Genomic DNA, 25232 nt, shown 5'->3' with positions numbered 1-25232 from the left:
TTATATCACATGGGTTTTGTTGTTTTCTGTTGTTTTCATCTCTTCAAAACACTTTCTTCAGATTAAATCATTCAATGACTCGTAGATCATGCAGTGGCATCATTTTCTTCAAGAAGGTTCTTGATTTTCATTTCTTCAGCTACACATTAGTCATTTAATAGCATGTTATTTAACTTCTTGATGTTGTTAACTTCTTTTTTCTCCCAGATGTTGATTTGTTTTGTGGCTCTTCATTTAAGAGGATGTATAGTAGCCGTGTAATGGAGACTGTCATATCTAGTAACATGTCATTTAACTTCAGGCATTGTAAATTTCTATTTTTCTTTTTATTGTTGATTTTGTATCATGACTTTTCATTTAAGGGGATGTATAGTAGCTGTGTAATGGAAATTGTCATATCTAGTAACATGTCATTTAACTTCATGGCATTGTAAATTTCTTCTTTCTATTGTTGATTTTGAATGACTTTTCATTTAAGGAGATGTACAGTAACTGCGAAATTGAGACTAAAATTCAGATGTGAGGATGTAGTGTGGTATGCATTTCTACTTCCAGACAAAGATGGACTTACAATGAAACTGTTTACTATATCTTGACAATCACATTTCTACTTCCAGACAAAGATGGACTTACAATGAAACTGTTTACTATATCTTGACAATAGGATTCTGGACTCTCTGCCATTGTCTATGCCCGCAATGATGGACATATGACTGAGTATGAAGAACTATATGTTAGTAATGATATAGAGGAACGGGGGGGAGGGAACTTGGAAGGGGACAAGGGAATATGAAACTGTATTATAAAATAATAACAATAATAATAAAATGTTTTTAAAAATTTAAAAAAATGCTTCATTTGAAACAAAAATAAATAAATAAATGGCTTTGTTAAAAAAATACGTATTTCAAATATTTTTGAAGCACCTTCTTCAATGGTGTTAGCAATAACTTGGAGTGAATTCACTTGGCAATAACTGAGTGAATTATTATTTTGAGCTTTGACTAGTATTTAACAGATTCAATGTGATTTGTAAGTACGATTCTAAAAATGCAATAATATTCTTCTCCTTCTCCCTTTTCCCCAACCTTGGCAACCTTTACCCTTCTCCTAAAGGAATTCTTTAAGCTTCCATTTACTCTGATAATTTCCTTGATGGCTCTCTTTCCTATCTATCCTGGCAAGAAATCCTTGCCACCAGAGTCATTCTACATGAGGACAGGAATGTTTGCCCTGGGCTATATGGCTAAAATACACATCTGTTATAAAGAAGGGGCAGAAGAATTAAGGAGGACAAGATATACAGTCATCTTTCCTGAATACACCTTCAAAAAACTAGCACTAAATACTTGACAGCCCTGTTTTAAAATCGGTAGCAGAGAACACAGTCCAGGCTATGAGAGAGAGAGGAAAGAAAAACTTCAAAAATAAATGTTCCTTTTCGATATGAAGTCTAAGAATATGAAATTGAAGCCATGGTCTCCTGCTGACTTTTTTCATTCTCACGCTGTATTTTTCTAATATAGAATAAGACATATTTGTGAAAAGAAGCTGAAGTGTTGAATCTATCATTGAAGCAGTGACAAGCCTGTCAGCTTTAACTAGACAGAGGGAGCAATCGTTGAGTGTGATCTTCACCACTTACAGATAAAGTAATCACTAAACACATGTTAGATGCCACAAAGATGTCTCTTCAATGACACTTTCCTGAAAATGAAGAGCTGAGGATCACCAGGCAATATGAGACACACAAACCAATGCGAATCCAGGCTTTCCTCCCCTGTTAGGCACTCCATCTTGACTCTCAATAAGCAGGCTCATCTCTAAAGGAATTAACTGGGAAATAATTGCATGCAGCTTGTTCTCTGCAGAGCTATCATGCTTTCCAAGGATCATTTTCGAAGTGGGTGGAGATCTACTGGCTGTTTTACAAGCAAGTAGTGCCACAAAGTAAAAGACCCATTTAAAAAAGTCCACTTGGTATGACATTAAATTAAAAGAATTACTAAATTTATTTATGCATTTTGGTTGAAGACTACTTTAGACAGTGAGACCCAAGAAGGCGGGGGCTTGGTTTACATTCTTCATGCTGTATTCCCAGAACCTAGTGCGTGAACATTAAAACTGATACAGTGAATGAAGAATGAACAAATACTTGACTTAATTATACTTATACCAATTTAAATGCATTCAGCAATAAATAGGAAAATAGTTGTTAATTTTGCTATTGTTAAAATTGGGATACTTATTGGGTATTTACCATGTTTCTAGCACTATTTTAACTGCAATTTTCAATTGAATAAAACACATTCAGTTTAGTGTCATATTTTGGTAAATGGTTGTAATGTGTAATAATCAAATTAGGTTAGTGAACATTCCATCATTTTAAAATGTTTATCTTTCTTTGTGTTTGAGCACTCAGAACCCCTTCTTCTACATAAATAAATTATTCTTAACTATAGTCATCTACTGTACAACAAAACACTGAAACTTAATCCCTTGTGTAGCTGTATATCTGTACACAGTAGCCAACTTCTTTCTGTTTTAAATACGCCTTGTTTTAAATGTTCCTTGTTTTATTTTATTTAAATATTTATTTATTTGTATTGGAAAGGCGGATTTACAGAGAAAAGGAGAGACAAAGATGAAGATCATCCATCTGCTGGGTCACTCCCCAAATGGCAGCGACTGGGAAGTGGAACAGCTGGGACATGAACTTAGTGCATATAAGGTGAGAATTTAGCCACTGAGACAGCACGCTGGACCCAAATCTCCCCGGTTTTAAATACTTAACATTTATGAGCACTTTTAATTATCTTTGTTCCATTTTTATTTATTTATTTAAAGATTTATTTATTTTTACTGCTAAGTCAGATATGCAGAGAAGAGGAGAGTCAGAGAGGAAGATTGGTCCATTGATTCACTCCCCAAGCAGCTGCAATGGCCAGAACTGAGATAATCTGAAGCTTGGAACCAGGAGCGTCTTCCAGGTCTCCAAACGCAGCTGCAGTGTTCCAAGGTTTTGGGCCGTCCTTGACTGCTTTCTCAGGCCACAAGCAGGGAGCTGGATGGGAAGTGGGACACTGAGATTAGAACTAGCACCCATATGGAGTCCCGGTGTGTGCAACATGAGTACTAGCCCTAGGTTATCATGCTGGGCCCCTTTGTTCCCTTTTGAAGTGACTTAATTTATTAAGCACATTTAATTTTTCAACAGAGTTAGGTACTAGGCACTCTTTTGCACTGTTTACATGTAAGAAAACTGAAGCTTAGGAAAGCAAAGTAATTTGCCCAAGATCATATCAGTGGGACCATAATTTGGATTTAGATCTCCTCAATTTAGATAATCCACTATATCGTTTGACAGCAATTTGATCACTTAATAGAATTAGCTGCATACTTTGGGTTTCACTCCAATAAGGCGCAAACCATTGTTGCAATTCCATCACATCGAATTCTCTTCTTTATACATTCTTTATACATTTCCCTTCACCTGTCTGTCTCACTTTCTTACCTTTCTTTACTCCAATGTGGCAGATTTTACACTCAAGGAGAGGAAGGAAAAAATTGCTGTATTCTCCAAGTAGTTTCTCTTTCTCAATCCCTTTTCAATGCTGCCACTCATGGTAACCGAAGACATAGCATTAGTAAAAAAAGAGCCAATAACAAATTTAGGGCCCAGCGCAATGGCTCAATGGGTTAGTTCTCTACCTCCAAGTGCTGATATCCTTATGGGCACTGGAGAGTGTCCTGGCTGCTCTACCTTGCATCCAGCTCCCTGCTTGTAGCCTGGGAAAGCAGCGAAGGATGTACCAATGCCGTGGGACTCTGTACCTACATGAGAAACTCTGGGAGTGGGTGGGCTCCTGGATCCTGGCTTTGGATCAGCTCAGCTCTGGCCTTGCTTTTGGAGAGTGAACCAGTGAATGGAGGATCTTTTTGTCTCTCCTTCTTTCTGTAATTTGCCTTTAATATAAAAATAAACACTTTTTTTTTGGTTTTTCAAAGAAACCAATTTAATATTTAATAGATGTTTTTACTTTTATTTTTGGATTGTATCCTTAGATATATCATTTACTGTCTTCTTTCGTTAGTTTTAGTTTCTTCGTTTGGGAAATGGAACACTTCAGAGGGGTGCCTTGATGGTGAAATGACATGATATACAAAGTGCTGCCATAACACTCCATTCAAATTCTGAGAATTCAGTGAATGTTTATTTCTTCCCTTTATCTTCTTAGAAAATGATTATCAAGTTATGATACCATAATATAGGGTATAAGAAGGAATGTAACAATGGAGCAAATCTGAGAATAGTTTTGCCTGGATAAACTGTCTGAGTTGAAATCCACTTGGAATTTTCTTTTGAGGATTCTCAAGCCATTTTCTATCAGGGAAGAGGTACAGATCTCTCTTGGCTAGGCTCACATGATGGCCCATTACAGGTTCTCAAATAAATCAATGACATGTCGTCACACTCTTGGTAGATGTTGTAATTTTTCCTCTTCAAGTCATTGTTCTAGTTCATGAGTCCAGAACTAAAAAGGGTTCTTTGGACTTGTGTCAAGCTCATCGTTTTTACATAGATGGAAGGAACTATTGAGTTTCTAGAGGTATAAACATTAGCTTAATCCTTTTCTTCTTGACTCAGGACTAGTGTTTAGGCACATGAAAAACAGAAAAGCCAACTAAAGAAATGTATTTTCAAACAATGATGGCAGCTTTGGCTTTGAGTGACAAATAGCATACTATTGCAGGAGCAAAATCCAATTTTAGGGCACAGGAAACCTGCAAAAAGATGATGTTCTTGAAGAGAAAGTGTCAAGGATCCCTTGAATATACTGCTAGGGTCCTTGCCAAGGCTTTGGAAGTAGGCAAGGCGATTGACAGACTTTGCAAATAAACTTTGTTAGTTTCTTGTTAAGTCCACCCATTGTCATATAACTCATTAATCAAGTAAAGCCTTGTTGTATCCTCATACAGGACCTCAGCTAGGTCCACTTTATTAGAAGATCATGCTAATTTGATGTATGACAAACCTGTGCCCTTTCCTTCTTGCCTGGTGAGCGCTTTTCCCACTTTGAAATTACTGAGAAGCTTCCAAATAGCTCTACAAAGGGACTTTTGGTAGGCAGATTGTGCTGCATTGTAAAAAAAAAAAGTTAGCATTTTAAGTTGGTTATTATGTGCTAGTCTCCAGAATCAGCATGTCCTATTGCAATAATCTTCAATTTTCATGCTATATCTATGATAAGAGTCTTCCATATTTTTCTCATTCTGTAGAGACATTCCCATTTTCCTGTCCAGTAAATAGAAAAAATAGGATTCAAAGGCATGCCTGTATGAGTTTATTAGATTTCTAGTGTTTAAACTGCTTTGCAACAGTTTCACAATTAATGCACAACAGGTAGTGAGGCATGTTGTTTTCTATAAACTGGAGGGAATTCTCTTTTGGAAAGCAGGCAACTTGGGACTCAACTTCCCTTCATCCATTCTCTTTCCTCCACTGTTACTTAACTAAGAAACTGTGCATCCCTTAACAAATGACTTAATTGTTTTATCCTCAAATACTTCAACTATAAGGTGAGATAATAACACCATAATCTGCTGGGAAACTACTAGCTGGATCATATGCCTTTGAGTATCTTTGTAAGTTTAAGCTTCACAATTACTCAACTACTGTTCAAGATCCCAACACCTGTCTCACTATTTGCCTGAGTTCAGATCTTAAATAAATAACTGACATTAAAATGTTGTCCCAGAGTTAAAGATGGAGCCAGCCATCAAACAGAAGTCTCCAGTGGGATTGAACAAGGGATGAGACTTTGAACAACAAAGGTCAGTATGAAGAAGTTCAAAGGGAGGAAGAAAAAGGTATGTTCCTAGTTAAATGCACCCATGTTGAACTGAAGACTCAGAAAAGTTCTTTTCATTTTATTTTATGTTGGACTGACTTTTAAGAAAACAATCCTGGAAGTGTTTATTTTATAACTCTAACAGCTTCCAAGAGAATGTGAACAGCCAAACTCTGAAAAAGCACAGTTGTGAATAGAACTCATTTTCAGTAAGCATTAAGACCTTTCTTGGCCCAGACCTACCTGACCACAACATATTGCCCCTATTCCCCAACAAATGGGCAAATGACATTGTCAGCTGGAGGCGCCTGTTTATTTCTCTAGGTCCCGTCCTAAATGATGCAACACGAAAGTTTGTACTCAATTACAAAATGGACAAGGGAGCCACATTTCTTATTCTTCTAGCACAGACTACAATCTGGTGATTTGGTGAATAAGATGTTACATAGAATAGACTAGAAGTGGCTGCAATTAAGTCCTTGATAATGTGTGTGACGGCAGTATCTTGACTTTCTTTCTGTGAGTTCTGTAGTATGTAAGCCATTTTAAACAGACATTTCTTAGACCTTTGCTTCTACTATTTGGAGTTATTAGCAATAATTCCAAATAATATCACAGGCACTGTACAAACCTCCATTTGTGAGTGGGCATGTGTGCATGTACTGCTGTTATCTGCAAAGCACAGACTAGATATGGAAATGAATTGAGAACACTATCAGCTTCCAGTATGTACTCTGAGATATAAAACTCTTAAGATTTATTTGAAAGGCAGAGTTACAGAGCAAGAGAGAGAGGAAAGAAGAACAAGAGAGAGAGCAAGAGTGAGCAAACTTCAGATCTTAAATGTTGATTCATTTCTGAAATGGCTGTAGCAACTGGGATGGTCCAGGCTGAAGCAAGTAGCCAGGAGCTTCTTTTGGAGACCCAAAAGCCTCCCCTGTGGTTGCAGGTGCCCAGGCACATTAGCAGGGAGCTGGCTCAGAAGTGGAATAGGTAGGACTTGAACTGGCACCCACAAGAGTTGTGAGAATTACAGGTGTTGGCTTAACTTGTTGAGTGACAATGTTGGGCCTTGTGACTCTTGAATAATTTCCCAATAAGGTATATTGAGAAATGTATCCCTTGCAGGTGGTCTCTCTTAACATCATCCTAATCTTAGCCTTCCAAGATGCCTTTCAGATCAGTCAGAAGATAAATATGGCTCGCATGATGCTATTCTGCTATAGATTTTATGAATAAAAAGTGATGTGATAGCAGCATTATTTTAGAAAGAGTTAGCTCATTTGGGGTGCAGAATTGCTTTGACAGAGGTTAGGGTAGCACTAAGGGCATCAGATAGAATTCTATTGTTTTGGTTTAGAGGGGTATTGTAATTTCTTAATTGTCTGAATTAAGGATGGTAATGGGAGTGATAATGTGGAGGGTGGGAGAACACTGAGTTTGGTTTTAACAAGGAATTTAGTGACAGTGGGTCCTTTTATAAAATAGTGGTCCACATGCAAATTTCCCTGGCACAGTGAAACCAAATGAACCTGAACCACAGGAGAAAAATACTAGAGATTGTCTGTAATCCTCGATAGTTGCATACCATTGGCCCCTTGTGTGCAGTCTCTCTACTCCCATCCTTTTCTACAAGAACCCTAACAGCCACTGTATCTACCTACCGCATATGCAAGGATACTGTTTAGTGTATAGTCTGCATGAGGGTTTGCTTGTGTGACATCTTTTAATGTGGTCCTGGGAGCTGCACTGCAGTGGAGCAGCTCATTTCCACCTCTGGGTTATGCGCGTGGCTCTTGGATTTTCAAGGCCTGGTTGTGGCAGTCATGTTGCACTAGGTTTGATAATAAATGACATCCAGGCAACAGCCCTGGCATGGGGATTCATCTGTGCAGGCCCGGTTTCCCAGAACGAGGCAGCACATTGCCCTCAATAGAGAACTCTGTTTATCACTTTGGAGATGCAATAAAAATAACAAATGTCCAGAGTAAACCTAATTCACTATGCTACTTAGTATTTGAAATACATAAATATGTCAAGCAAAAGACCTCTAATAGACCCTTTTATCCTGGTAATAGTGTACATATAATTTTCCTCTCATTAGTACAAAAACTACCTAGGGAACTCTCGGCCCATCCTTCATCCATTTAATCTGCATTAGCTTACTTTTACCTTGTGTTTAATCTGCTTTCCCTCAAGGTATTTTGAATAAATCAATAGGAATACATGATTGTTTAATGATTTTTAGAAGAGCTCCCTTCGACCACAGCTGCATGATTTAGAATGACTAATTCCACTTTTTACAATTGATCCTTCCCTGCGTGGCCCATCCATTCCTGCCAGGCCATTGTGAGAGAATTCTCCGGCAGACTGCTTCCTATTCCCGGGGCTCCTGGCAGGGCTGGCTGACTTGCTGGCTGCCAGAGCCCCTCCCTCATCACCCTCTGATTAAGCATCACATAAAGGCACACTTTCAGTTCCCAGCTCAGCTGCTGCTTTTGGTTATTTTATGGTGGCTCAAATACGTCCAATTTTAAACATTTTCCCCTGTTTCTTCTTCTTTTTTAAAAAAATTTTGGCTGTATATGCATGACAAGTGGACTCTGCAGGTTCACTCAGGATTTCCTAAGTGCTCTGATGGAAGGATATATAGATATGTTCAAATGACAGTTATTCATTTTGCTGGAGGCTTGTGATAGCGAGGTAGCTAAGTATGCATGTACATGTGTATATGTGTGTACGTGTGTGTGTGTGTCTATTAGGAGGCCTATTTTATTTGGTTACTTTTGAGAATTTTGAATTGAGACTGAGAGATGCTCGTGTCAGCCTGGTCAAAACTTGCCTACTCTGAGGAAGATAGCGTAGATGCTGATGTGCTTACGGAAGCAGAGAAAGTGGATCATTAAAGAGGGTTGAAGCAGAGAGTAGGAGGAGTGGAGGTTATGTGAGGCCCTCCTGGGACAAAGTGAGGAAGTGGAGACTGGTGGCTGCCTTCCTGCAGGCTCTCCAGTTCCTGCTTCTTGCCTCCAGAGAGTTGGCAGCACTTCCCCCTGGGAATCTCTGACTCTGTTTTCCTTTAAAAGTCCCCTCTTTTACTTAAACAGGTTTGGGGTTCCCATTATTTTGATTCGAGGTGCTTTGGTTATGGGAGAAAAATGTTGACCGGCTTCTATGACAATATGAGACCTAATAAAAGTGATCAGATTCGCTTGAATTTCTATTTCTTTTAAATTTGCAAGCATAGTCTTGTGAATTTATACTCAATTCCAAAGTAATACTCAATGTTGGATGGAGAGTGAAAATGAAATAACTTATTCTATTTCATTATGTGAAAAATGATATTCAATATGTATTATTATTGTGGAATTTAGGATGGATTTTGGCACGGAACAATTTATTCTGTCTCCTCAGCCTATTATTTTATTATTCATTGCCTAAAATGGAGATGATTTTCTCTTCTCAATGTCGTTGTGAGAATTAAATGCATAACATAGGTCAAGTTCCTCGATCGCAGCTGATGTTTATTTCAGTATAGTGCCTCAGATGCAACCCAGTCATCACAGGTGATGCCTAATAGCACTACCTGCGTGCTAGGCACCACGCTCCCTTGTGCTACATTGGTATTGAATTCTCGTGCCAGCTCCTTGAGGTGTGTAGCACAGCTGTAGGTGCCCTATCCAGAGCCCTCTGCCACCTCCATCTTCCCCTCCACTGCCCTTTCTAACTTGCACTACCAGTTCCTGACTCTCCCTGTCTGAACCTGCAGATGGAGCGAACAGATAGAGTAGTAATCAGATTCAAGCTGAACACCCTGACCTTGAGCTATGGGAGCAACTCCCTCATACTACTACCTTTCCAGACTAAGTCGAACAGAGGGAAGTCAAGCACAGGCCAGAATGGTTGCTCTTCCTCGACTCCTGGTGGCTAGTGTCAGGGAGAATCAAATTATGTAAAGGAGTAATTTATTATTTATTTATATGCATTGTGTTTGAGAGGGGGAGAGAGAGAAAGAAAGAGGTAGAGAGAGAGAGAGCTCTTCCATCTGCTGGTTTACTCCTCTAAAGCTGACAACAGCTGGAGCTGAGCTGAGTTGAAGACAGGAGCTCTGAAACCACTTCAAGTCTTCCATGTGGGTGGCGGGGATGGACACACTTGAACCATTCACTGCTACATCCCACGGTATTCAGCAATAAGTTACCGGGTCAGAAATGGAGCCATTAGGATTTGAACTACGCACTATGATAAAAGATGCAGATACCCAACTGGCATTCTAACCTTTGGACCAAACTCCTGCCCTGCAATAGCACTTTGGAACTTGCATCTAAAAGTCTACCCCTTCATTTGCTGTAGGAAAGACATACTTAAAGAGATGGCATGACTTAACAAAACCCCCAGTACTGCTTGTTTATTAGGGGAGAATTAGATATAAACTCATTCTGTACATTTTGGGGACAATCTCAAAGCTTCCAACTTTACATAGTATTTTGCATTATTATGGAACATTATTTTAAAAACCACTAGTGAAGGTAATCAAAAATAGCAAGAGTTTTGGTGCAGCAATCAAATGTATCAGGTTCATCACTGGCCTGGCTGGTGGGTGAAAGTGCTGACAGAGGACTCAGCAGATCAGCTGGACAGGGCTCATTTCCACAGTGCGGGAACAGACCCAAGGTTTCTCAAGCTATCATCACTGCAGGATGCACTTGTATGAGGACAATTCTCATTCAAAGTTATTTTAGAAACCTGTGAAGAAGGACAAGTGATAGAAATAAATATCCGTGGGAAAATATGGTAAAAAAATTGATTCCCCCCAACATGTGTGAGTAGATGTCCATATGTTAATTTGGGGTGGGACTTTGGTACAGCAGTTTGGATGTCATTTTGGATGCCTGTATGTCATGTCTTTGCGCCTGGGTTAAAGTCCCAACTCCAATTCCAACTTCTCACTAATGTGCAGTCAAGGAAGCAGCAAGCAATGGCAGAAATACTTGGGTTTCTGTTCACCCACACTGGAGATTGAGATTGTAGATGAACATAGAGGAAATTGAATGTATGTGGAATTTTCCAGAGCCACTCAGCTGATAGGAGCTGAACTGGGTGGTAAACCAAGATTTACCTAACTCCATGGATGGTATGGTAAACCACTCTACAACATTGTCTTTTTCAGTGGTTCTCTCTGTCATGGGGCTTTAAGAGGGTTTGCATAAGTTGCTGATTAAATAGAGATAAAGGATACCTGACTCAAGTGTAGTGGGGTAAAGCTTTGTAAATGTTAAAAATGGATTTTCAGGGGAGCATCATACTTTCCAAGGTTCTCCCAAACATGGGTAATGGCATCAGAAGCCACAGAATGAAAGGAAGGAGTTATATGAGGATGTTTGCTCAGCTGGGAGGAAGAAACTGACTGAAGAGTCTTGGTGGATCAGATTAGGAGAACAGGAAACAACACAGAGACTGGGGTTCAATCTTCAGTCTCATCGGGAGAATCCTTCTCTTCCATGTGGACTGCAGAGAAGGCTTGATTAACTCTGGGAGCATTTTATTAAAAGCTAAGAAAGTCTTATATTATGTGTTGCCCAGAGTCATATTTTTTTTTTAATTTTATTTTTTAAAAGGAATGTTTATTGATTTATTTGAAACATGGGGAGACACAGAACACACAGAGACTGGGTGGAAAGAAGTGAGAAGAGAGAGGGATGTCATTTGCTGATTTATTCCTGAAATGGCTTCAATGGCCAAGGCTGGATTGGGTCAAAACCAGGAATTTGGGGACAGCACAGTGACAGGCTAATCCTCTGCCTGTGGCACTGGTTCACATCTCAGCTGTTCCACTTCTGACCCAGCTCCCTGATTATGGCCAGGAAAACAGCAGAGGAAGGCTCAAATTTTTGGGCCCTGGCACCTACATGAAGACCTGGAAGATGCTGTCCATCGATCGACTCAGCTCTTGCCATTGTGACTATTTGGGCAGTGAATCAGATGGAAGACCTCTCTCTGTGGCCTTCCCTCTGCCGTTCAAATACATATACACAAAAAAAGAAGGAGCCTGGAATTACATTCTGCTCTCCTACACTGGTGACATTGGCCCACAAACTTGGGGCATCTCTTACTACTTTGCAGGTGCGTTAGCATGGAGCTAAGTTTGAAGCACAGCAGCCAGGACTCAAACTGGCTCTGTGTTATGGCAAGTGACAGCTTAACTTAATGTGCCACAACCTTGGGGCCAGATGTGTATTTTGAAATTTCTTTACACTTCCTGAGCCTTGGTCTTTGTTGCAGAATACACTGATCTTGGGATTAATCAGAATTTAAGTGTTGGAAGTTACTGAATTTATTTAAGGGCTAGACAACTGGTACATCACCCTAAAATAGGAAATTCTTCTACTGTCCGGCTCTTCAGCCAGAGGAACCCTTGGTTGGAAGGCAGGTGAACAGCTTTGTCACTGTTGTGGCTCATCATAAGCCGGTATATTCACTTTGACTTTGTTGGGGAAAATTTTTCTCACAACCAATGAGTCAGTGCTTTTTAAAATGAGTATGTTGGAGCTAGAGAGGTATAATTCTGTTAGAATGGATTAAGTGCATATTTTTTGCAAAGTGGAGCTCTTTTACACTCATGAAATCCAGAAATAGAATCTAAATGACTCAGGGCAGACAAATATTATTTAACAATTCTTTAAGAGCACAAGGTCACACCATTAAACCTGGCTGTCTAAGTCACAGAAATTTTACCAGATGTTCTCTAAAGCTGGGATATTGAGTCAACACTTGAAGTTGTTCAAGATCTTGGGCTCCACGGAGGCTGGCATTTAATATATTTAGGGAAGGCATTATTGTTAGCAACCATTTAATTGTAATATTGTACTGGGCATATATCACATTGACAAGGATTGGGGCACTCTGAAAGATGGAAGAAGTTGAAAATGATTGTTTGGATATCTGAAGTCTCAAACATTGTGTGATTCATTTTCATCCAAAGTTTCAATGCTGTCAAGAATTTATGATCTGGATAGATCCAGCATAGATCATGAATTTTCTGTCTGATGGGTACGTAGAGTAGGATTTCCCTTTTTCTTTCTTTGAGCGGAGCAAGAAGAGCAGGTATGAGTATGAAATTCAGTGAGAGAGGGTTTAATTATATTTTTGACCTTACATTTGCCAATAAAGAATATTTTCTCAGACTTGAAGAAAAGATATGTACCAAGTATGTGGCATTGCTAATAGACTGTTTAAATGTCCTTGTGTGTAGAAGCATGCATGGGTGGGCACGTATGTATATATATTTCTGTATGGGATTGTTAATGGACTGTTTTAAACCCTTACATCTACTGTTTTTAAAATAAGCTTCTTTGGGGCATTACTAAAAATGTTTGCCTTTTGGTAGCTGATCAAAGTCTTGAAGGTTTTGTGTAAATCAATAGAGCTGGCATGACAAGCACAGGGTCTGAGGCCAAGGGAGGTTTTGTTTGGAAAATGGCACTGTTGCGGGGCTTGCCAGCTAGACTGTGAAGAATGCACTTCTGTTTTTGCCTCCCTACTGTACCTTCTTTTATCCTCAGCCTGTCCTCTGAGGACATGTGGAATTCTTCCCAGTCCCATTCGGCTTAACCTTGCTTCTGATCTTTCTATTCAATCCTTTAAGACTCTCACACACATAAACATCTTTCTCTGACAACATGCCCATGTAAACGGGTTCCAAGACCCAGCCTGGTCTGCATGCAGTTAACTTGGCTCATGTATCCTGAAGGGGGTTGCCTTGGGTTGGACACATAAGGCCCTTGAAGTCATGCCAAGCAGAAACACTGGCAGTGTGACAAAACCTAAAGAGCTGAGCTGGCTACCTGTACTGTAAAGTGTGCATGTGTCAAGCTGCCACTCTGCGCGTGGGCTCATTACAGTCAGACACTTCCCAGAGTGGAAAATTGCTAACGTTTATTTCTCATTTTGCTGGAATTGAGACTTTTGGGTTAAGTTGGTTTTGGCCACAATATTCTAATTTTGTTTTATGTATGGAAAGAAGTCTATATTAAATACAGAAGTTTACTGTATTGCCAATTTTATGAGAATAAGTGTGGTAAAGACATTATAAAACTAACAAAACAATGTATTAATAACAAAAAACTCAACGAGATGAGTGTGCCATTTTAATTTTCTAAAAGTAATGTTTAATATTTGGAAGTATTAAACAAGTAGTTTATTGCTTGTAGTCAATTCACTAGATAATAAAAAGTAGGTTGAAACTTAAATCCACCTATGCAACTGTGATTGCAGCTCTGGAAGTCATAAGGAGAAGATTTATTTGGATGCAGATTGTAACCTGTATGATGAACAAACATTGCAAAAAAGGTATCATATAATTAATAGTTTCCATGAAACAAGACACTGCTTTCTTTCTTTCTTTTTTTTTCCTTAAAGATTTATTTTTATTGCAAAGTCAGATATACAGAGAGGAGGAGAGACAGAGAGGAAGATCCTCCGTCCGATGATTCACTCCCCAAGTGAGCTGCAACGGCCGGTGCGCGCCGATCCGATGCCGGGAACCAGGAACCTCTTCCAGGTTTCCCACACGGGTGTAGGGTCCCAATGCATTGGGCCATCCTTGACTGCTTTCCCAGGCCACAAGCAGGGAGCTGGATGGGAAGTGGAGCTGCCGGGACCAGAACCGACACCCATGTGGGATCCCGGGGCTTTCAAGGCGAGGACTTTAGCCGCTAGGCCACGCCGCCGGGCCCAACACTGCTTTCTTTCTACACACAGCTACCAGGGACTCCTGGGTAGATGAAATGAAAAGGGTCATTATTGGGAAAGCGGACAGAACACCTCTTTTGCTTGTGAGATATTTTCAAACTTCAGGATGCTAAAATAGGAGCAAAATATATACACCCTAAACACCATAAAATTTATTCAACTAGCTTTGGTCTTGAGGTAGCCTGTCTGAAGCCTTAAAGGGCTTTGGCATTCTTAATTCACTGAGCCAAAATACTGGCCCCAATACCTAATTTTTGAACAATCACATGATAAAGGTGGATAATACTAAAATTTTTCACCAAACCTTTTCAAATCTATTATACTTAGAAATGTTATTTTCACCATTTGTGCTACAGTCAAAACTATGGTTTCCTGGTTGCTACGTCTTTCACAGCTCAGCATGCTGGCATTTAGTTTTTCACTGAGTTTATGGCTTAGAGGAACTGCATTCTCAGGTATTTGGCTCTTGTCTTCCAAAAGTTCATAATAAGGATGAAGATATTTTGCTTTCTTTAATTCCTCTTCACTAACTTCATCAATTTCTTTGTCTATTTGTGCTTTCAAAACATATCTGCTCCAGTATCCTTGCTAGTTGGTCCCATAAAAAAAACAAGTTAATGGTCCCAACTAGAACCATTATGCTCAGTGAAATAAGTGAATCCCAAGAAGACAAATATCGTATGTTTTCTCAGGTATAAGGCAACCTTCATGCAAAATATTAGCTCAGTAGCACTTTCAGTACTGTTTTTGCTACATCTCAAGAGGTTTTATATTTTGATTTTATTTTAATTCATTAGAAAAAGGTTTTGTTTTACTTACTAATTTCCTCACTGACTCACAGGTTGCACAATAACATCACTTACTTCAGGAAGGTCTTTGATTTTCTGTTCTTTTTCTTCCTTTTTTTTGAAAAAAGATTTGTTTATTTATTTATTTATTTTTTAAATTGTATTGTTGACAATCTTTACATAGTTAATTACGGTAAAAAAAAGGTTCAGGGGCAATAGGGAAGTGGGTAACACTATTATGTCCATATTGTTTCCTTCATGTATCTTAGGTAAAGGGGGATATTTAGGGAGAAGCCCCACCCAGTTTCCCACCCACCCCAAGTCCCGGATGTGGGGCATGCTCTGAGATACTTGCTACAGTGGTTTTAATAGTTCTCCAGTTAGGAGTCGCTGCCAGTCTCGCCACTCCCAGCTCAACGAGGTCGTTGAAGAATCCACTGATTGGCACAGTCCATCATAGAGTCTTCATTTGCCCAGTATTTCGCTGCCCAACATGTAGCTGAGATGGTTGATTGACTTGTTCTGTCCTCTGTCTTTTCTTGGCTAGGGTTCTGAGTCCAGCAGTTCGATTGGAGAGATCTCCAATGAAACTTTGAGGTATTCCCAGACCAGGTTCTAGCAAGCACAGGGTCCGTCACAGTCCATTGCCATGATCAGCTGGTGGTTGCAATTGCTGGGTTTGTTCTGTTTTCAGGCCCGACTTGCACTGGAACCAATGGGTGTTGCAGTCCAGCTTGGTTCTGCCCAACACACACTCGGCCCTTACTTCAACCAGTTGGAGCTGCAGTCTAGTCGGGGCGACCCACAATAACCCCCACCAGGCCCGCCCCCTACTCTGGTTTGCCAGTATGTGTAGTTACTAGTCCAGTCTGTCCCACATCCCTTTGGGCTCTTGTACTTGTCAATGGGTATTAAAGCTTAGTTCCATTGAACCAACTCAGCTATCCAGCCCTCACGGATGTTGTTGAGCGCCTCTCTGTCTAGCCACCCCAGCCCCATCCTAGTTTTCTTACCCTCCTGCGGGAGTAGCAACCCAGGAGGGGGAACCCACTATTTCCCTCCCCGGTCTCTCTCAATCCCGGTTTATGCACTCTTCGGGTGGTTCTGTGGTTTGACTCGACAGAATTAGTCCCCAGTGCCAGCTTTTACTAGCTGATGCTACAGATAAGCCCAAACAACCCTCACCAACTCTAACTGATGTTTGCACCTGTAGGAATAATCCACCCAGCCTGGCTTTTCCCTGATCTAGTCCACATGAGGCGCACAGGTGTTGTAGCCCTGCTTAGTCTGGTCTGCCACCATCCCAGCCCACGCTCTCCAGTGGGAGTAGCTGTCTGGCGAGGGGACCAGCCCCTTAATCCCCCTGACAGCTCTGCCCCTCCCTTCCTGGTTCTCACGTGTGCTGGTTGGGTGCTGGAGTCAAATCCAGTACAGGAAATCTCACCTGGCATTCCATATTTGCACTGGTTTTGTCGTGACCAATCCCGGCCCGACCCACACTGTTCTGGTGCTCAGATTAGCCAGTGGATGACATGAACTGATTCAGCCTGGTCTGCCCCTGACCCTATTTATTTATTTATTACAAAGTCAGATATACAGAGAGGAGAGACAGAGAGGAAGATCTTGCGTCCGATGATTCACTCCCCAAGCGACCGCAAAGGCTGGTGCTGCGTGGATCCGAAGCCAGGAACCAGGAACCTCTTCTGGATCTCCCACATGGGTGCAGGGTCCCAAGGCTTTGGACCGTCCTCGACTGCTTTCCCAGGCCACAAGCAGGGAGCTGGATGGGAAGTGGGGCTGCAGCGATTAGAACTGGCACTCATATGGGATCCTGGCGCTTTCAAGGTGAGGACTTTAGCTGCTAGGCCAAGCCGCTGGGCTCAAGATTTATTTTTTTTATTGGAAAGTTGGATATAGAGAGAGGAGGAGAGAGGGAGGAAGATTTTCCGTCTGCTGATTCATTGCCCAAGTGGCCGCAATAGCCAGAGCAGAGCCGATTTGAAGCCAGGAGCCTCCTCTGGATCTCCCATACGGGTGCAGTGTCCCAAGGTTTTGAGCCATTCTATGTTGCTTTCCCTGGCCACAGGCAGGAAGCTGGGTGGGAAGTGGGGTCACCAGGATTAGAACTGGTGCCCATATGGGATCCTGGTGCATGCAAGGCGAGAACTTTAGCCACTAGGTTACTGTATTGGGCTCAGGTCTTTGATTTTCTTTTTCATTTTTTCAGCAACAGATTGGTCATTCAGTAGCATGTTCTTTAACTTCAGGTTGTCGTAAATTTCCAATTTTTCTTTCTGTTGTTGACTTTGTTTTATGGCGTTTCATTAAACGGATGCATAGTAACTGTGCAGTGGAGACTATCACATACAGATATGGAGATATAACGCAGTTTGTATCTCTATTTACAAATCAGAGATGGACTCCCAGTGAAACTGTTGAATGTATCTTGACAATAGGGTGCTGGACTCTCTGTCATTGCTATGCCTACAGTGTCATGATACACTTAATTAGTCGAGTAGTAGACTTATGACTGATTGTGAAGGACTATACTATTGTAATGATCTGGGAGAACTCATTGGTTAGATATAAGGATCTGGGAAAGAGGGAAGGGAAATTCCAGAGCCTATAGAACTGTATCATGGAATAATAAAATCAATAAATTAATTAAAAAGTGTAGGATCACACACACACAAAGCCTTTCTATTTGAAAAAGTTGGTACTGCAATGTGGGCAAAGAGTTCCTTCTTCTCTTTTTAAAAGATCGATTTATTTTTATTTGAAAGGCACAGCTATAGAGGAAGGCACACACACACACACACACACACACACGCACACACAGGTCTTCCGTCTGCCTGTCCACTCCTCAAATGGTCAAAACGGCTGGAACTGAGCCAATCCAGAGCAGAAGACTGGAGCTCCCTCTGGGTCTCCCACAAGGGTGCTGGGGCGGAGGGCTGGAGCCTTCCTTCCCTGCTTTCTCAGGCCACAAGCAGGGAGCTAGATCCAAAGTGAAGCAGGAAGAGATGAACTGGTGCCAGTAGGGATGCCTACACCATAGCTGCGACATTGCAGTGCCAGCCCCCAAACATTTCTTCTTGCAAACAAACCTAAGTTGATTTTTCAAATGGTTATTAACCCCAGGAGAAAGAGTTGAGATACAGGTATTTGGGGGCTTCCTTTCCGTCCCCACTCTTTGTTCTCAAGTATTACCTCTCAGGTCTGTCTCTAATATCAGAATACTAGTTGGCATACAAAAGTAACAGTTGCATCAGAGACTGAGTCATGGAAAATATTGAATTATAGATGTGATGATTAGATACATGTAAGATACATGAACTAGAATTAAATTAGAGAAAACAGACTAGCAGGTGATGAAAAAACAAGTTTTCATTTTTTGCTTAGTTTATTCCAACCCCCCCCCCCCCCCGCAAACATCTGTATTCTCAGACAAAAACTTTGAGGTCATATTGTTTCTACTCCTTCCTCACACAAAATCTTATTTTTGTCTTCAAATTCTTGAATTCCCTTGTTCTTCATTATTCTTACTTTATTCTCAGCATCAAAAGCCTCGCTACCTGGATTACCTGGTAATGCTTTAGGCTCAATCCTTGACTTCAGTTTGTCTCTTCAACTTCTCCTGGTGAGATGCAAGTAATCATTCCAGAACTTTCATTTGATTACTTTTTGACGTTTTCCTGAATGACTGTATTTCCTTCTTATAATTCAGCTCCTTAATCTGGTGTTTAGAATCTACTGCATTTTATTTGCCATTTCTTCCTACATCTTCCATGCATGATCTGTTCCAGCCAGACTTCTACACTAGGTTTTCCTCTCCCAACTCCAAAATCCAAATACTTCTTATTGCCTTTTGGTTTTAAATTTGCTTTCTCTTCCTTCTTGAACCATCTTTCTGTGTGCACAAGTCTGTTTCACCCATCAAGGTTTCTTTAGTCCATGTTAATTTTTTTCCCATTTGAAAATCTCTGGAATTGTTAGTTTGAATTATTTTTGTATCAAGGTACATATGTTAGTTTACTTCTCTTGCTGAATTGTAAGCTTCTTGAGCCAAGTACCCAAACTTGGTATCTTTTGTATTGCTCTTAATCCATAGCTAGCAGCTGATCATGGGAGTTGGATTTAAAAATAAAGATCAATTGAGTTAGGGAAGCAGTTGAGTGAAGGAGGAAATTTACCCAGTGAGAAAAGTGGTTTTTAAGCATAGTCCAATGTGGACAATGGAATGAAATGGAACTGAAGGGGAATGATTTGTATCAAAAGCAAACTATCTTAGGAAGTCTTGTGGGTCATTGTGTGAATTGTTACCCAGTAAAATTATTAAAGTTATTGGAGTTACTAAAATTGCGACTTGAACTTTATTTTTAAAAATTCAAGCATATGGCACAGAAATACTACTACAAGGTTCACTATGTATCAACATGTAAATATTGTAATGGCACACATACTAGCTCATTTAAACTTTGTGTAGCTCTTTCAAATTGTTTTATAAAAAGTTCACTAATCTTTTTAAAAGTATTTCAAGTTCAATATATATATGGGAAATATGATTAAGAAAATATGAAAACTGAAACTTTTCAAAACCTTGATTTATTTTTCTTCATCTGCAGATGGGGATAGAGGAAGTAAAAAGAGACCTGCCATCCGCTGGTTTATACCCCAAACGGCTGCAACCATGAGGGTGGGACAAACTGGGAACCAGGAACTCAGCGTGGGTTTCACATGTGAGTGAGAAACTAAATTACTGCCTGTGTCCAAAGGTGTACATTTTCAGAAAGCCAGAATAGGGAACAGAGCTAGACTCAAGACAGGCTCGCAGGAAAGTAATGCATTCCAAGCGTCTGCTCTCTTTCTGTAGCTTTTGGAATGCTCATGCTTGTTGCAATTTTTCAGATTCATGGCCAGTCTCCCTCCCTTTTCTGTAAGAAAGGAACTCTACTATTCCTTAGAATACCATTTAGGAAGCACAGTTGTAAAGGCGGTAGATCTTTTAATTGTTTGAATAATGCTAATCTTTCTTTTTGGCAATTTTTTCTAAGTAAACATATTAGGATATTGTCCTTTCAAATTTCCTAAATATTCTGGTATTCAGATGGTTAATGAATGTCAGTTCACTTAAAGGTAAATTCACAGCAAGTTCTTGTAATGGGGAAGCTGAACTTTTTCCTAAATGTTGTATTATCATGATGGCAGCTCCAATTTATCAAGCTTAAAATATTGTCAATTTTGTTGTTCAAAGCCCTATCTAGAGCAATTGTATTTGCAAACCAGGAACCGGTAAATGGATGTTGGATAAAGTTCACAGCAGAGACATAAATGCTTTTTGGCACCATGACTTGGTATGGGTGAATGTCAAAGTTTATTTGCTGATTTCTCCCTAATCTGCAGGCATTTCAACCTATTTAAAGTTCTAGATGTTCAGAGTAAATGTTCTGTGAGTTCATTATAAAAATGTACTATAATATAACCTTATGGGAAGTTCCAAGATTCCAATTTAGTATTCTAGCTCTATTCCCTTTTAGACCTTTGTATTTTATTCATCTTTGAGATATCCAACCCCTTCTCCCAAGACATGTCCACCAATATCACTTTTATTACTGTCAATAATATTAAATAATCTTACTATTAACCAGGCACTAAAGTAACAGTATTACATATGTGTTTCAATTACCCTTTACAACACCTCTTTGAGATAGGTCTTATATATAAGAAAATTGAGTTTATGAGAGATTAAATAACATTTGAATTTGGTCTATCAGATTCCAAAACACAAACCTAACCACTGTGGTTCATAAGGTTAGCTAAAGTCCCTAGGAGATACATACACACATAATATATATTTTATATATTAAATAAGAAGCACGTGTTATTTTGTTGATTAAGCGGTAGACAAGTCTTTTTTATTTTGTGCTTATTGGGTAGATTCTGCTGACAAGTCAAGATCTTTAAACAGGGAAAGTTTCTGATGGGAATAGGTCCCCGTTATCAGGGTTTTATTTAAATACCATAAATGCTACAACCCCATGGTTCAAACTTCAGTTATTATGCAGTAATAACTGAGCAATGGCATATCATATAAACTTTACTGCTAACTCTTCTGTCCATGAGCCACTGTGTAAGCAACAGGCATGTGTTGCGATCAATGACCAATCTCATTGCTTCTTTCAACATCTGTCAGTGATTGGTCATTGAACATCTGTTATTCAGCTCATACATGCTAAATATGCAGCGAATCTAAATCTTTGTGCTTTTTCTTTTTAATCACCAAGGGCTTCTTTCATGTTCCTGCTCTGAGTGCCATAGTCCTAAGAGAGGCACCTTCAGATGCATGGTTTGGAAGACTGACAGACCTGTGTGGTATTTTATAAAAATGACTAAAAGAGGGAGATGGCCAACAAGGAGGAAACTACAGCAAAAGAATGCAGAGTGTTAATGCTGGACGTGAAAGTCAAACAAAACTGAAATGGAATTGCAGAAGATCAAATTGAGACCATGTGGACCCTCTCCCTGTTCAAGAGATTCACAATGCACAGACAAAAGACCTTAGTGACAACAAACTCACTCACCTAAATGGGGGGAGTTTAAGAGGGTGAATGAATCCCTGAAGAAGCGACATTAGCAAAAACTGTTCTCAGTGTAAGAATTTCTAGAGTTATTCACAATTTTGGCAGCACAAAAGATAGAAAGCTATCCATTGGAAAGGCTGGGATTGTTGTGTACTTAGAAAACAGTATGATGCTTTCCTGTAGCATAGAAACAATGCTCAAATATTATGAGAATAAGAAGACTAGTAATAACATACTATTCCATATAATTTTTATAAAGAAATCATATATAAAAGTTTCAAATAGATCATGTCATATATTAAATGTTTGTTTTACTTTTTAAAAATTCTGTTATGTATTATGCATTTATAAGTTACAGCAGGACAGTTTTTAATATTTTTAGAGAAAAAATTATCTCTTATGGGGCCAGCATGATGTTTCTTCTTAGTTATTGAGTTGCATGGTTTTAGCTTGTGATACCTTTTAAAAAAATAATTAATTCATTTTTATTGCAAAGTCAGATATACAGGGATGAGGAGAGACAGGAAGATCTTACGTTTGATGATTCACTCCCCAAATGATCGCAATGGCCAGTGCTGCGCCAATCCGAAGTCAGGAGTCAGGAACTTCCTCCAGGTCTCTCACGCAGGTGCAGGGTCCCGAGGCTTTGGGCTGTCCTCGACTGCTTTCCCAGGTTACGTGGAGCTGCCGGATTTAGAACCGGTGCCCATATGGGATTGGGGAGGACTTTAGATGCTAGACCATGGTGCCAGGCCAGTGATACCTTTTTTTATGGTCTACATACTATTATGCAAAATTAGGACTACTGGTATATTAAAATGCTAATAAAGTTTTCAGACACCATCACTTCGGTTGGAATACCATATCAACTTCTAGGCTAAATTTTGTGTGTAGAACTGTTGAAAAGGACTTTATCAGCTGAAGAATCAATGGAGAGGAAAGCCTGGCAAGAAATAAAAAAAGGCCTTGAATGGTTTAGTGATTAATGAAAATCAAATACTGTAGCAATTCTATAGGAGTTGCTATTCTAAGGGGGGGGAATGAAAATATTTTCCTACTAACATGCTGATGAAAAGTTTCTATTCAAAATGACAAACTTGCCAAGGAAGTAGGAAGAAAAGTTGAACCCAATGATTCTGGTATGTTCTTTTAAGGCAAAATTACCATCCTGATTATACTCAGTAAACCCAGGTTAGGCTGGGAAAACAGTGTGGCAGATGAAGTTGATGCTCTGGGCTAACTGGTAGGCCATTAACTCTTTCATTCATTCTACTCACAATTTCTACCAATAGTTTCCAGCATGTCCAAGTCTCTGAAGTTATGGGTGAGTAAATCAATCATCCCATCTGAGGCTATCTGCAAAACATGGATCACGCAGTTGAAGTGAAAGCAGTCAAACTCCAACCTCATTGACATCAACACACCATAATGCAGAAGACTATAAAGAGATGTTGTTTGGAAGATTTAATAAATCCTTGGAAACTTTCTACATTTGATGAAGTCCTGAGAAAAGCATTTCTCTTAATTTGTGGGAAGAGCTCTTCAGAATGGACTCCACTTTAGTTATTCACCACCTGGTCTAGGCATCAGTCCACGTCTGCATTGCCCTAGCTGCCTATCCCTTTCCCTCACTTTGCAACCTTTGCATTTCAGGCATAGCTCGCACTGTTTTTGTGAGCTTAAAGCTGTAGTCACCAATCTCATTTCCTAAGGTCTATGGTTGTTGGTGACTCACCTGATAGGTGAGGGCTGGTCTGCAGCTTGGACTTCATTGAGAAAAGCAGCAATAAAGACACCATTGACTTGCTGACTTCCACCATGGCTGCCCTGAGAGATAGAAAATATCACAAGGCACATGTAGAGGAGTTAACACTCCAGTGAAAGAAGTTTAACCAATACAAGAAAAGATACAGTGATTTTTCTCCTTGCTTTTCTTTGCTCTGGTACACATTGTGACTCCCTTAAGCCTCACTAGAAATACGCAGCATGACTAAGCTGCCTGTGTTGCTGTGTTATGGCGGACATACACTGCCCAGTGTCTGCTTTTCCTCATGCCCTTCCCAGATTCATTTCCCCCACCATTCTTGTTTCCTTAGGATTCCAGCAACAATCCATAAGGTTTGCCTTACGTTTGCTTTTTAGGAACCCAGGCAAAGCTAGCAACATGTGCTCATTATGGCTAAGGTCTGTTTTGAAAATACTCTGGATTGACTCATATTATTAATAATTATAGTTTTATTAATTTTTAAAAAATCTATAACAAATTAAAAAACAAAACTCAGGAAATAGCAAAATAACCATCATCCCTACAGAAATACACTTTGTATTTTATAAATCACACTTTAGTGATCCATGTGAGTATACTAATCCCTTTTGAGGGTTTAAATGGCGTTGTCCAATGAACAGTATAATAGATACTAACACACTGGGGAGTTAAGTCATCTTATAGTACTTGATTCTATTGCTGAATAAAGTAGGATTCCCATTGTGAAACATATAAATACAGTACAGCATGATACTAGGTTTTCTATCCATCTATACATACCATGTCATGATACATTTAAATAGCAAAAACATTAATCTTGCAATTGTTACTAAAGGACTATACTACTACAATCATTCAGGGAATAACAGTGGGGGAGGGAATTGTGAAGGAGAAAGAGGAGAGGATGGGAAAAACCCTTATACTTACAAATTTGTATCATGATAATAGTAACTTAGCTGTGGGCATGCTTAACCTTTCAGAAATTTCCAGGTCATTGGATGAAATCATTTATCAACATTTTTCATTCTGCTACTAAAGGTATTAGTATTGATAATGAAAATTACTTGCTTGGAAATAGATAGGGAAGATAAGTCGCATGAAAAGTTAAATTTTAGACCACTGTTTTTAAAATGATATTTGGTTTTTAATATGCATATTTAAAATTCAAAATATAATATCCAGCATAATGCGTGTCTGTAGTATAATGTAAAAAAAAAGTAAAAAGGACAAAAGGCTAAACTTTCAGTGGTTTGATGTTTTTAATTTTTGTTGACAATTGGTTTACTTTAAATTATTTTTTTTAGAGGAAAGCGGGTAAGATCATTGTTTCCACATTAATATTATTATTATTTTTTCTGTATCCGGGTAAGAGAAGAGTTAAAGGGAAAAACCCCACTCAGGCTCCCACTCATTCCATGTCCCTGACATGGGGTATACTCCGAGGGTCCTGCTCATGAAGTTTTGATAGTTCAACAGTTCTAAATTGCTGCCAATTTCG

Source organism: Ochotona princeps, chromosome 7 (assembly GCF_030435755.1).
Source record: "Ochotona princeps isolate mOchPri1 chromosome 7, mOchPri1.hap1, whole genome shotgun sequence".
NCBI lineage: Eukaryota > Metazoa > Chordata > Mammalia > Lagomorpha > Ochotonidae > Ochotona > Ochotona princeps.
Note: the sequence above shows the minus strand (reverse complement) of the source record.